Below are 13859 nucleotides of genomic sequence, written 5' to 3' on the forward strand. Positions count from 1 at the left end.
TTTTGGGCGCTGTAGAGTCAGTGCCCAGCCAACGTTGGCTTTGTGTCCTGGCTTAGGGTTCAATACCAGGCTGTGCTAACTGGAAATACCCAGTGCTTACCGAGTGCCTCTCTGTTCTGGAACGATGAGTGCTTGCTAACATGACTCTCTTGATCTTCCCAATGGCCCAGTGAGGGGTGAGCGTGGAGAAAGGCGATAGTCCTTGTTCTCGTGTATGGAGCGTCAACTTTGTGGCTTATTTTGAAACTGGGTGGTGAGTTTGCTCTTTAGTATCTGAAGTCTCCAAGCGCTGACTTTCGCTCCAGAACAGGCTAGGGGGGTGGACACGCTGTCTCTTTAGGCAAGAACAAGGAGATGGATATTTTTTAAAGAACTAGAAAATGGCCCACAGTGGACTGCAAAACTGTCTAAAGGACCGTGACGTTTCATCGGTTGAGATAAGGGGTGATTATTTGATGTGTTGACTTTTCTCACCTCATCTCTTTCCGTTCTCATTCTGTGCTAGGTGTTTCTCCATCCGCTGTGAACTCAGAAGGCCAGCTCCCAAGCCCAGGAACCTTCCAGAGCCTTGTGGACGTCACCCTGGTGAAGGACAAGCGGGCCTCCCAGTGCACAGTGCACAGTGAATGTTGTAAGTTACCAGGCGGGGGACCGGCATATCGGCAGAGACTTTCCTTATGAGTGCCTGCAGGTCACTGACCATTAACTCAGCGCGGGTGATGGAGGGGTATCAGCACTGGCTCAACTTGATCATCCAATTAACTTCCTTATTTAAGGGGGAGGTTTTATGTTTCTTTGCCATGAACTTGCCTTCCTCTGAGCTGGTATGAGGCCCTGCCCATGATCAGCATCTGGAATAAGATACTGGGACTCGGGGATGCTGGACTAGTAGGACGACCTTTTAGAATCAGTACTATTAAGCGGCACCAACCTGACAGCAGCCTTTTAGAAAGTGGGCTACTGTCATTCTTTTAGGTGAGTGGTTAGCCGCTAAAAGTCGCTGAACCCCAGTCTACAGCAGCGGTTCTCAACCTGTGGGTCGTGACCCTTTCACAGGGTCGAACAACCCTTTCAAAGGGTCAACGGATTCATAACAGTAGCAAAATGACAGTGATGAAGTAGCAATCAAAATAATTTAATGGTTAGAGTCCACAACATGAGGAACTGTGTTAAAGGGTCGCAACATGAGAAAGGCTGAGAACCACCGCTCTACAGGCTTCTACCTGGCGAGAGTATCTGTCTGATTTTTATTAGGACGCTGGGTTGTATTTTGGTGTCTATACTTTGATCCGATTGGGATGGAATGATTTCATTGTGAAATCTCCGATAGACACGCCGAGTCAGTTGGCTGTAGTGTTCATCGGACTCAACATTGGCTTGCTTCCGTCGTTGTTGTCAGGTGACTAGGTTGGGCTTTTGAGATGATACATCAAGTAGTGCCTGCCTTTACGACTGCCTACCTTTCTTTCGACGTCACAGAACCCAGTGGTGGAAGAGATGACCTCATGAAGACTTCCGGAAACTCACTAGCCATGAGACTTGATGTGGGCTTGTTTGGCTAGTGTGCTTTCTGGAGGCTCTGCCTCATGCTAAGCTGTGTTTCCCAAAGAATTTAGAAGAGTGACAGTCAGGAAAGAATATAGCTCCAGGAAATCCCGTAGAACCTAAAAAAAAGGCCACCGAGAGAGTGGAGAGCATCATCTTAAATGCTAGAAAAACGATGAGCCAATTCAGACTGTGTAGGTGGATCAATCTACCTTCCCACCCACCGACCCAGCCACCTACCGACCAACCTACCTACCTACCAAGCTTCTTAAGGTTTGATGACCTATATTTCTTTTCTTCAGTTGTCTCAAAGTTTGAAAGCACAAGATAAAGCTAGCAATGGACTATTTATCAGGGAGAACATACATTGACATTTGGAAAAGATATGTCCACAGGCGTTTTTATTCCGCGGGTCTCTAATCATTCGTGTTAAATTTGCATACTTCTAGGCAATATGAAATGATACTTGTTACACAGTCAGAATTCCCCAGTGCCTCATAGAAAGTGGATGACGGGAGGCGGGCTTTCGTGGGTTCCTTCGATGGGCCTCCATGTGGTGCATGTGATCTGATGGGGTCGAGGGGACACTGTACAGCCCTTGAAATCAACTGACGTGATTTCTGGACCTGCTCCTGCTGGTAACACCCATTGTCAACCTTGGCCAGGTTGCACCTGCGCGCACACACACACACAAACACACCCCTTGTCAGTCTGTATGTGGTTCTCAAACCCAATCGAATCCATGACTTCTCGTGATGACAGCATGTGGGACACACTGCTCGTTCCTTGACACTCAGCATTTCGGTTCGTGCTCACAAGGGAGACTTGTACACAGCACTTGGAAACAAAAATAACTCGTATCATGACCGTCTCTGTCACTCTCCAGGAGTGACTGGGGTCACTATTGGATACGAGTGCTGAGAGGGCCTCTCTTTCTAACCAGGTAGCTGCTAGAATTCACTTCTGATAGTGTTTCTTTATTCAAGAAAACAAAGAGTCTTAGGGAAATGTGCTTCAGGGCTCAGGCTGTAGTTAAGTGACTATGGTCCAGAGAGCTTTTGTTTCCAATGGAGGGGGGGAGGGTTCTTCTGTGTTTGAACAGTTTCTTTAAACTGCTCGTGCGAGCCCCTGTCGAACATCAACTGAAGTTATCAAAGGAGTGTACATTTAAAGATGCCACGCAGCAGACTTGCAATCATTTTAAAATGCCTGTGTAAGTTGAGTGGGGTGAGAGGGAAGCAGGAGAAGCTAAAATCTAGCAAACTTTACAAGAGCTGGGGACATTTTGTTCCCTGCTGCGTTTGCTTGGCAGGCGGGGACAGAAGAAGGCTCCCCGTGTTCTCAGGAAGGTTGGTGTTTTGTGACCTTCTAATCTTCAGGTTCTCCTTTAGTTGAGTGTAATTAAGGCTCTAAACCAGGGCCATAGATGACACGATGAAAGCGGAGACAGGCAGTTTTCAACGAGTGTGCAGTTGCACGTGGACAAAGGATGGGTGTGGTCTGTGAACATGTGGTACCATCCTGGCATCTGGTTTCCATTCTCAGCGGCCCTCACAGGGAATGCCCCAGCTCACTACCGCTGAATGACTCCCTTTCAGAGTGTTCCTGGTGGCCCAGTGGGTTAAGTGCTGGTCTGCAGGAGAAAGACAAGGATATCTGCTCCTGTAACACAACCCCACCCTCACGGAAACATGGAAGGCAAGGGTTCTACCACCCAACCCCCACTGCCTTCTGAAGCAGCTTGCAAATTACGTACTTACTGGGCAGTCTGTCTCCGCAACTATACTGCAAGCTCGGTGATACCTGGGGCAGGGGGTTTCTTCTTCTTCTTTTTTTTTTTTAAGGATTGTTATTCCCCGATGAATCCTCTGCAGCTGAAGTCGTGCTTGGCACCTTGTGGGACTCGGTGACTATTTGTTGAAAGGATATCAGCCATCAGGGTAGAAACCTGAAACCACCCTACAGGGGGAATTGTTTGAATCTGAAAGCAGTTCAAGGGCATGAAGGGACTAGTTTATTTTCTTTTCCCCAGAAGTAGCTGTCCAAGTTCTACAGTGTGGATTGGTCAGGGAAGGGGAAGGGCATCTTGTTTAAAAGGAAACTTGGTGGGAATCGCGATGGAGTTTGGGGATTTTCTGATGCTTAAAACACAAACAAAATGACTCCTGTAATTAATGTCTGGTACCCCCGCCTTGCCCCACCCACCACATACACAGGTACCTTTCACCTCGACGGGCTGGCTCTCTCGGCTGTTGGTGAGCTGCTCCCACTGGCATCTTGGGAAAGGCAGCAGTTCTGTCTGTGATAACAGCGTCATCTCAGCACCATCTCCACTCACGTTAATTCCCAAAGGGGGACACAGGCCTAAAGGGCAGGAACTATGTACGCAAGCCATCCTGACTCGCATAGGGTTCATAGTCTTTACGTTGCGCTGATGCACAATCTTGGAATGAAGAAACAGGGCCTGGTGCAAATGAAGTCTGTCTGTACAGGAGAAAGATGTGGCTGCCTGCTTCCTTAGAGACTGACGGCCTTGGAAACCCTGGGGGACAGTGGTACTCTGTCCTAGGGGGTGGCTGAGAGTTGGAGTCGACTCCATGGAAACAGGCTTGATTTTTCTGAGTGCTTTCTTTGTGGGTGTGCCTGGATGGTGCAAACAGTTACGCATTGGTTTGCTAACCTGAAGTGACTCAGAAGAAAGGCCTGGCGATCCCATTTGGGGAAAACCAGCCGTTGAAAACCCTGTGGAGCCCAGTTCTTCAGTGACTCAGCCACACCGGGTTACTGTGCCTGGAGTGAAAGGGAAAGGCCACAAGAAATGTCTTGGGGGTGAGGGGTGTCCTCCAGAATACGAGTACCATAAATTCCGTGACACAGTGACCTCCACAGTGGACACAAACCCAGCAGTGACTGCGAGGATGGTTCTGCTCGCTCTGAGTCTCCACAGCCTCTACCGACACCAGCAGGCTCCTTTTCAGAACGAGTGCTCTGTTGCCGGAGCTCGGGCACGCCTAGGAAGAAGCAGCAAGATTCATGTAAACACCCTCTGCCTCTTTATACCGCATTGTGCTGGCTTGATAAGCCTTGGAAAGTGGGAGCTGATTTTCTGGTCTCAGAGTGAGAGAATTACACACTCTACATAGACATACTCCAGTAAGAGTGATTTGGGAATCTCCCTCTGCGTCTGTCAATTTGTACCTTTTTGGCTGTCCATTTGTGAGGCCAACTTCTCTAGCGCCTTCACTGAGAAACCAACGGGTCAGCAGGGGCTTGGGGGTGATCTCAGAGTTAGAACGCCCAAAGCAAACTAGCTGCCACCAAGCCATGGTGACTGGGTGCATCCTGGTGTGGGAGGTTTGTTTCCGTGGCTGGTTTGGGGAAGTGGATCACCGGGGCTTTCTTTGGAGGCACCACTGCGTGAATGCCAACCTCCAACCTTTTGGTGAGCAGACAAGCTCATTAGCTGTTAGTACCACCCCCGCCCCCCACCCCTCCACCCCGCCCCCAAAGCTAAATAAGAGTAAACCAATGTCATTGGGTCAACTCTGACTCATAGGGACCCTATAGGACAGTGTAGAACTGCACCATAGGGTTTCCAGGGCCGTAAAGCTCTATGGAAGCAGGCTGTCTCACCTCTCTTCCAGGAAGCAGCTGATGGGTTGGAATGACCAAGTCTTTGATGAGCAAGCCAACGCTTAGCCCACCGCAACACACAGGGAAAACAGCCTCTCTGCTTTATAGCCCTCGTCTGTTGTGACTCCGCAAAGGGAACACACATGCTATGGAGGCAACGGGGTGTTGGCGCCACATAGTCCAGCAAGGAGGTCAGGAGCGGTTGTAACACATCATGTCCACCAGGGCTTTCTGTTGTGTCCATTTCATTTCCATCCCCAGCCCTATCCAAGTCACTGCTTATTGATAAACCCCACCTACTGCCATAGAGTCTATTCGGACTCATTTCTGATCCTATCTATACAAAGGTTCCTAGCTTTTCTGGGATTAGTTAGCCTCATCTCTCTCTCTCTCCAAGCAGCTGGTAGGTTTGAACCTCAAGCCTTGAGGTTGTCAGCCCAGGACCACCAGGGTTGCTTGCCGATGGCCTCACTGATTCCTGCCCTCCCTCTCCTTGCTCCTGGTGGTGCTAAGAGACCTGGTGGTATTGTCAGGGAAGTGTTGGGCTGCCAAATGCCGTACTGGGGTGGTGGTGGGGGGGCTGTGTGATCCCATAAAGATTTACAGCCTCTAAAACCTTCTATCAGGCTGAGTCAGAGTCAGCTCTACAGCAGTGACTTTGGATGGCCTCCTTGTCAATGACTTGAGGCTGGCGCCTTGGGCAGATTCCTGGCATGAGCTGCTCCTTCTGAGCACTCATGTCAGTATGACTTACGGGTTGGCTGGCACACTGCAGGCACACCCTTCCCCCTAGGGGCCAGCTTCTCCTAGTGTGCAAGCCTTCTCTCTCCAGCAGCTCCGAGATGGGGAAGAATGCACAGGACCCAGCAGTTATGCCAGGAAATGTGTCCCTGGGCTTCTGCGTTGTCCATGTTCTGCCGGGGATCAGAAAACATCTGGAGCAGGGCCAAATTTTCCAAGCTTCCCAGAAGGGAAGCATCTGACCACTTTCTAACGGTGCTGAGTTCAAAGTTCCGGCACCCTTTTTAAATGTAGAATTCACTGGAGAAATGATCTTTCTAGAAAAACTGTGTACCGAGGTGTCCTAACCTCCGCTAGGGATGTAGTGATGAGACGTCGATGTTTGCTGCTCTCAGATCCATTACTCTGGGCAAGATGCACCTAGGGTCGGCAGGCAGGATAAGCAGAGGACTTTTGAAGTTCACGCGTGGGTTGGACTCCCCCAGGCTGGATTTCCAAGGAAAGCTTCATGGCTTAGCCCGCATGTGAATTAGATCGTGAAGCAGACAGAGGGAGAATTTCCTCCTGAATCGGTGTGTGTTATTTGTGACGGCATGGGAGGGGGAGCTCCTAGAAACAGTCTTTGATGGGACTGCCTCTTTATGTGGGCATGGTGTCCACGGGGGGAGGGCGGGGTGCACAATGCAAGACTAACCTAAAGGATAGCGCGTGCGCACACACACACATACACACACACACACACACACACACACACCATGGAAGAAAGACTTGGCGATCTACATCCGTAAAGATTCCACCCAAGAAAACCCAATGCAACAGTTCTTGTCCCCAGCACACAAGCCCTCCAGGAGTCAGAATCAACATGATGGCAGTACGCTTGGTGGGCTAGTTTGGCTCTTGCTTTTGATGTTGGTGTCTCAGCATAGAGTCCCGGGGCAGTGTCAGAGGGTAAAACGCTCAGCTACTAACACAGTTTCGAGGTTTGTGTCCATTAAGAAAAGACTCTGTGTTAAGACCAGGTGATCCACCTGCCCCAAACTAGCCATGGACAGCCCTGTGATGCGCAGGCCCACTCTAACATGCACGGGGCTCCATGAATTGCAGTCTACTCAAGAGCAGCTGGTATGTGGTTTTGGTTGGATGCCTGGGCCCCTGCGAACTCAGAGCCAGAAACGTCTTTTAGTAATGGGCCCCCCTGGATGGAAAGCACACCCAGACCTGACAGTATCCTTTTCAAGTGGCCTATCTCAAAAGAGGCCAGGGTTGGAGAATTATTTCACACGTAAGACAGAAAGGCAAAAAGGATGACTTCCTTGCCCTAGAAGGGACGTATGAGACCAGGGAAGGTTCTTCCAGAGAGAGATGGCACCATTCCCTTACTTTGGGGCGCCAGAGCTGGTGATCCGCTCCACACCCTGCTGTCATATTAGTCCATGATGTCCATCGCCCCGGTATGTCATCAGCCATGGTCATTGTCTTGCTGTGGCTTCTCCAGCCCTCTGCTTTGCAGGAATGAGGAGGCCCTGAGAGGAGCTAAGGGGAAATTCTAGTCACAGCGCCAAGACATAAGTGCTGGTCCCTGCCAGTTAAAAAAGGCTCCTCTGGGACTCTACGGACACATAGAAAGATAATTTGGTTGTTTCCCCTCACAACTATTTCACTTTTGTCAAACAATCATTTGTTTTGTGTTCCAGAAACATCTCCTCGCCTTACCCTCAAATTTCATTTATGTACATTCTGAGTAGTAAATGGATGGATTTTATTAAATGGATTCGCTATGTACAATTTCTTAGTGTCTTTCCGAGGGTGGCTGTGTACTGAGTTCTGGCTGAGTCCCGCCGGTCTCGAGGCGTATGTGAACTTTCTGAGCATGACTGAGGAAGCTGTGCACGGTTCAGCGGAAGGAATGTCCACCACAAGGAACCATGTTCTTAGGTGAGAGGGAAAAATCACTCATTGGAAACCTATGTTGGAAGGGGTGTGTGTGAGTTCTTCAAAGTCCCTTTTTCTTTTCCTGTTTGGGATCCTAAGACAACTTGCTAAGCAGAGTTCCCCATATGGGAACATAGATTTGATAGAAAAGACAGACCTCCCTGAAACAACAACAATAAAACCCCACTACCATCAAGTTGACTCTGGCTCATGGTGGCCACCATAAGGCAGAAGAGGACTGGCCCTTAGGTTTTCAAGACTTCTAAATCACTAGGGAAGCAGATGGCCTCATCTCCCTCCCTCGGAGCCATGGATGAGATCCAACCTTGACCTTGTGGTCAGCAGCTCAGAGCTCGGCCACTACAGCAACAGGGCTTCTTCAGAATCGCCTCTTCCCCAAATGTTGGCAGGTTCTTGACAATTTGCTCTTTGGGCATTTCCTTCCACTTGTGATCTCCACTTCTCTCTCAGTGCCTTTCTCACACAATGCCTTGTCACCATCTCCCTTCCCGCCCCGAGATGGGATATAATCTGCCCAACGTGCAGGCAGAAGAAGTTGTGCAGGACCCCCATGCGGGGACTGGGCTGTGCGTCACCTGTCCCTCCCTGCTGAACATCGGAACCCCACACTCTTGCATCGAAACCGAAAATGCTCCTGTTAAGAGTTGTTTCTCCAAAGTCTCCATGAGCATATTCTCCATTTTGATTTTCTTTGTTCCTTTCCATCCTTTGTTGCTTGTCCAGAATCAGGAGGGGGGGGGGATAAAACAAAGCACACCTGTAATTTCTCCGAGGCTAAAGCCCAAGGTTTGGCCGTGAGGGTTGTTCTCATCTGCCGTGACAAGCCCTCCTCCCATTTTCCCACTCCCCTTTTCCTTTCCTTGTTGTTCCCCAGGAACAGGGGAGCATACAGTCAGGTCACTGTTGTTTAGAAAGGAGAACATTATTGCATGATCAAACAGGGGACCCCCAGGCCCCTCTTGGCACCCTCAATCTGCCTCTCATACTCCTGAGGACAAACTTCTTCCCCCCTTAAAGGAGACAATGCTAGTTGGTGGCTGCCTACCCGCCAGCCAGCTCACATAATTCAGAATCGAGTCATTTAGCCTCTGTTGTTAAGCTGGTTCCTTGCCCCTTCTCTGTCACGGCTACCTCAAACGCAGGTGGAGATTAAAGGATAGAGTGTCGAGGTGAAAGCTAGTCAGGTGTCCAGGTAATAGTAGTCTGTCACTGCCTTTCGTGGGCGCAGACTGACTGCCAATCGGCATCTTGTTGCTGTCAGTTTGTGATCCTGCTTGCTCCACTGGCGATCTATTTCTGTGCCCCAGCAATGAGGCCAGTTGTCCTGGCAACCCGCTGGCTGGCACTTCCCTAAAGGCAGGCGAGGGAGTGGCAGCAAGCGAGGGTGGCCTCCTGAGGGCCTCTGGGAGCTGGCAGTCACCTTTCTGGAAGAGGATTTTCCATTCCCCTCATCCGGGCAGGGCTCCAGGAAAAGGATGGTGGTATCATGGGAGTGTCACTTACTAAGGACCGTGGACCACATGGTCTTTCTGGTACGGCTAGCGTCCCACAGAGGATACCCAACTAATTAATGGAGAGTCAGGCATAAGGCGGTTCCTCAGGGCCAGGATGTTAAGTGAGCTCAGAACATCAGATAGGATCTGCCTCTCTTGTGCATTGGGTTCCTGTTCTAGTGGGGCATCAGCACCGGCATGCAGAGGCGGGGATGTGGGCAGAAGTTTGGGAGTAATCAGAGGTCCAGAGAAGGAGGAAGAAGGGAACACCACAACCTTCATGCTTGGCTTCTTCTCTAGTTGGTAGGTGTGGCCTGAAAACAGCCCAGGTGAAGAGAACTTTCTGCCTGGCCACCTGTGCAGCCAGCGTTGGTGAGGCACGCTGTCCCCTTGTCCTCTGCTCTTTAGTGACTGTCTTCCTCCCTTTATGTCAGACTGGAGGGACTCGGTGACCTTTCCCTTTGTTTCCCTGATGTGCATCTAAAGACCATGGGAATCCTGAGGATTGGATCTGAGCGTTCCTGGATAGCTGGCCTTGCCTACGTGAGGCAGTTCATTTAGACAGGAGCCTTGAAGGCTTTCTGTCACCGTCGATTCACTGGAGAAGCTGCTGGGCTGTGACTGTGGCTGACACTAGACTCTGGAGAAGGCTTCTGTCTGTGTTGGCATGGAGATGTCAGGAGACGGTTCTCAAACAATGAGGCTGAAGGTGGGTCTGTCTGTACACCTGTCGGGTTGTGGGCATGTGAGGGACACTGCTGAAAGAGATGTCCTGGGAATATTTGAAAACCACAAAGAATGTCAAGTATTTGTTCTAGCCTTCCCTTTGTTACTCCAAGAATATTTGGGCTCAGAGACCCCACCTACCGCTGGCTCCACCGAATGACCACGGTGAAGCTGGGATGACTGCGCATGTGGCTGCTTGTCCCTGAGGCAGGAGTCCAGTGAGGCTTAGCTGCCCTCTCGAGGGTTTTCACATTCTCAGAAAGAGCGAGTCCTTCTTCAGGGCCTGGAATGAGCATGGAGAGTGGATATCTGCGGCAGGGATTTAGATAAAGCATTGGGAGTGGGGGGTGGGGGTGGGGGTGAAGGGGATCTTTCCGACGTAAGTTTGCATTTTCATAGCATGCTGTGCTTCAGAATGCTTCTTAAAAGAAGAGAAGCCGTTAAATGCTCAACTGTTTAAACCCAGTCGAAGAAGCTGTGTGTTCCTGAAACAATAAATAGGTTGCATCTTCATATTGTAGAGTTTTTCAAAAGAGCGTGGTGTAGCTCCTAATTCAGTGATTGGTGGTAACACCCAGCATCCTTCACGGTATTGGGAGGGGCTGCTTCAGGAAGTGTGGGGAATGCCCTCATCTTTCCATTCAGTTGGCCCATGGCCTTTTCGAAGCCCTTTCCTCGCTGATGTCAAGAACAAGGACAGCTAGCATGCATTGCACTGAGGGTAGAAGAGCAACCTTCTTCCCTAGGCGTCCTTGGGGGTCGCTCCTTAAAAGAAATCTATTGGAGCAGAATGACAACCCAATTAGGTCCCAGGGACTCCATGCTTTGTTCGTCCTTGGCTTTTCGCAGCCTGGCTAAGTACGGAGTAATTGGAGGCACACCTGGATGAGAAAGAGCCTGTCATTGCCTCCTCCTGGATCGGCTGTCAGGCAGCGCAAGGCTCGGTGCTAATCGCAGTGTTAGTAACTAACGAGGAGATGGAGATGCCTGGGGTTCAGACAAGCAACAGAAACGGGTAGTCACCTTGGGGTCTGGTACCAAGCTCATGCCTACGGCTCCATCTTCGGCCACACCACAGGTGGACCCGCAAAGTGAACAGTACCGCCAGTAAGGCCCCCACACCTTAGAAGCATCAACCATTTGAGACCTAAAGGAGCTGCATTGGCTCAAGGACAAGGTTGCGAAGGGTGAGGAAGGGAGGAGGAATGGAAACCGGAAACCCAGGGCGGGAGTGAGGTGGGGACGTTACCTCGGGGGATTGTAATGAATGAGAGGAAGTAAAACGTGCATGCACGGTTGAACAGAATATTGATCTGCTCTGTACACCCTCACCCAATTCACAATATTAGAAATGCCTTCTTAGTTAAAAAAAGAAAAAAAGGCAGTCCCAGCCATCTCCTGAAAAATGAGCCATGGAGAATTTTTGTGCCAGCCACCATTCTTCTCTGCCACCCACAGGGCCCAAGTTGATTTGGCAGCTGTGAGTGAAGGCTTTCGTAACCGCCCCTCTATCAACCTCTTGGGAGGCAGGCACTTCACTCTGTGTTTGCTGTAGCCACGTGATGGCAGAACCTTAGGCTCCGTTGGGGGTAGGTTTCTGCATGTCTTGGGGTGGTGACTGAGTGCCTATGAAGGCCATGCTTTAGCTGCAGCCACCGCTAACAGGATGCATTTTCAAAGGCAGGGACTGTTTGAAAAAAAAAACAAAACTCAGTGCCGGCTCAGAGTCTCAAAGGGTTTGGTTGCTGTTGAGCTGAGTCACAGGCATTTTGGAAATCTGCATCAGGATTGTGGGGCAGGAGTCTGGCAAGGAATGGGGAAGAACCGCATGAGAGGGACCTTCCGGATGACCAGCTTGGGGAGCCCCATAGCCATGTGACACAGAAATAAAAACAGGGCATGTTATGGATTCCTGATTCTGTTTATCCGCTCTGATCGCGGTTTTTGCCTGAACACTGACACATTGGTCTCTAGCCTGAAAGGAAGACTACATGGACTGTGCCAGGTGAGGGGTGAGCTCAGCGTTATAGGTGAAAGCCTGCGCCTTTCAGTTGGATGAGCCTTTCAGCCGACCTCACAGGAGGCTTTGCATGAAATAATGACCCAAAGACGAGCTCTCAGTCTGCTCCAAAGGATACACTTGAAACCCCAAACCTCCGCCACCCAGTTGATTCCCACTCCTGGCGGCCCTTTATAGGGTCCTCGAGTCAGTAAATCTTTATGCGAGCATAAAGGTTTGGATTTCATCCGTGGAATGGCCGGTGGGTTTGAACTGCTGACCTATAGTATACCGAACCAGTTGTAGTTAAGCCGATGAGACACATGACCCCCCAAAGTGGGGCGAGGAAACGGTCACGTGCAGTGCCCTGGCTGTGTCCTCTGGGAAGCAGAACCCTGGTCTTTCTTGAGAGGCGCCATTGGGTGGGGTCACACCATCCATGTCTATGTCAGTAACCCAGAGCTTCATTCCCTCTGGAAATCTCATCTCGAAGATAACAGCCAAAACCCAACCTGCTGCTCCTGAGGCCGTTCCAACTCATGGCGACCACAGAGGGGAGAGCAGACCTGCTCCCTCGGGGCTCTGGGACTGGCTCTTTCAGAAGCAACACGTCTCCTATTTCTCCCACAGAATGGCTGCCTGGTGGGCAGTTAAGTGGGCAATTAGCAGCCGAGCACGTAACCCATGGCATCACGAGGGCCTATAGACCACAGAAGAAGAAAACAGTGTCTCCTCCTTCAGGAGAGGATGCAGACGTGTGTCTTCTGGCTCGTGTGTGTCCTTGAATTGTGTCAGCTTGTGTTCTTACTCACAAGAGCTTTCTATGAACATTACATTCACAATGACATTAATTAATGGCACTCGCGGTGTAACCATGCTGATCAACATTCATACGCAATTAAAGCCGGTCCTGTGATCAAACCCCTGCCTGATCGTTTCATCTTTTTTCAGAAATACTCATAGGAAAGGGTAGAACTTTTTCAAAACGACACTGGACTGCCTCTTGGATTAGAAATGGAGACAGCCCATAGACTCTGAGGTCTGGCAGGATGGAGATTGGCCAGGTATAAAGTCTTCTGAGAATCTAAGGCAGAAAAGTTATGCTAATTCATACTGTCCATGTTCTCGGCCCCCAACTGGGTGTCCTATAGCAGCAGAAATGCCTTGGCCTGAGAACCAAATCAAGGTGCTAGCCATGCTGACTCCGGAGGCGTCTCGGGGGAAATCTGTACCATCCGCTACCTAGTTTCTGGTGACATTTGAGGCGCTTGGCGGTCCTTGGCTAGGAGATGCACCACTCTGCTTCTGCCCCCATCATCCCATGACCACCTTCTGGCTCTCTCTCTCTCTCTCTCTCTCTCTCTCTCTCTCTCTCTCTCTCTCTCTCTCTCCTTGGCTTCTTTAACACGCTCAGTGCCACCCTGCTTCAGCCTTATGTTAACTGATGGAATCTTCAAAGACACTACATGATTGCACAAGATCGTGGTCACAAGCTCAGGGCTTATGACGTCCACATACATTTGAGGGACACAATTCAATCCATCACACCTTCTCACCCTCCTTTTATCCAAACACTCCTAGGATAACAGTAGAGGGTCTGTCGGCCAGGTGAGTGTGTTCATGTCTACACACAAACACATGTGTGTAAACACCACTGGCATGCTCTTTGGAAGGCTGGGGTTTGGGGACTGACAGCGAACTCGGCAGCCTTGTGTTCAGTTGGCTCTTTCACACTCTCTGATACTGACATTGAGTCATTGCTGTGGCTA

The 13859-nt window shown here is 50.2% G+C and overlaps 1 protein-coding gene across 4 annotated transcripts in view; it reads left to right on the forward strand.

Annotated features, from left to right (window-relative positions):
* Positions 1 to 13859, forward strand: part of ATXN1 (ataxin 1) — a 477765-nt gene that overhangs the window by 316552 nt on the left and 147354 nt on the right. For all 4 annotated transcript variants that reach the window (XM_075532432.1, XM_075532414.1, XM_075532440.1 and 1 more), the window contains one exon: positions 506 to 631. The gene's annotated coding sequence lies outside the window, so the exon portion shown is untranslated. The remainder of the gene's footprint in view (positions 1 to 505; positions 632 to 13859) is intronic.

Source organism: Tenrec ecaudatus, chromosome 1 (assembly GCF_050624435.1).
Source record: "Tenrec ecaudatus isolate mTenEca1 chromosome 1, mTenEca1.hap1, whole genome shotgun sequence".
In the NCBI taxonomy this organism is placed as follows: Eukaryota; Metazoa; Chordata; class Mammalia; order Afrosoricida; family Tenrecidae; genus Tenrec; species Tenrec ecaudatus.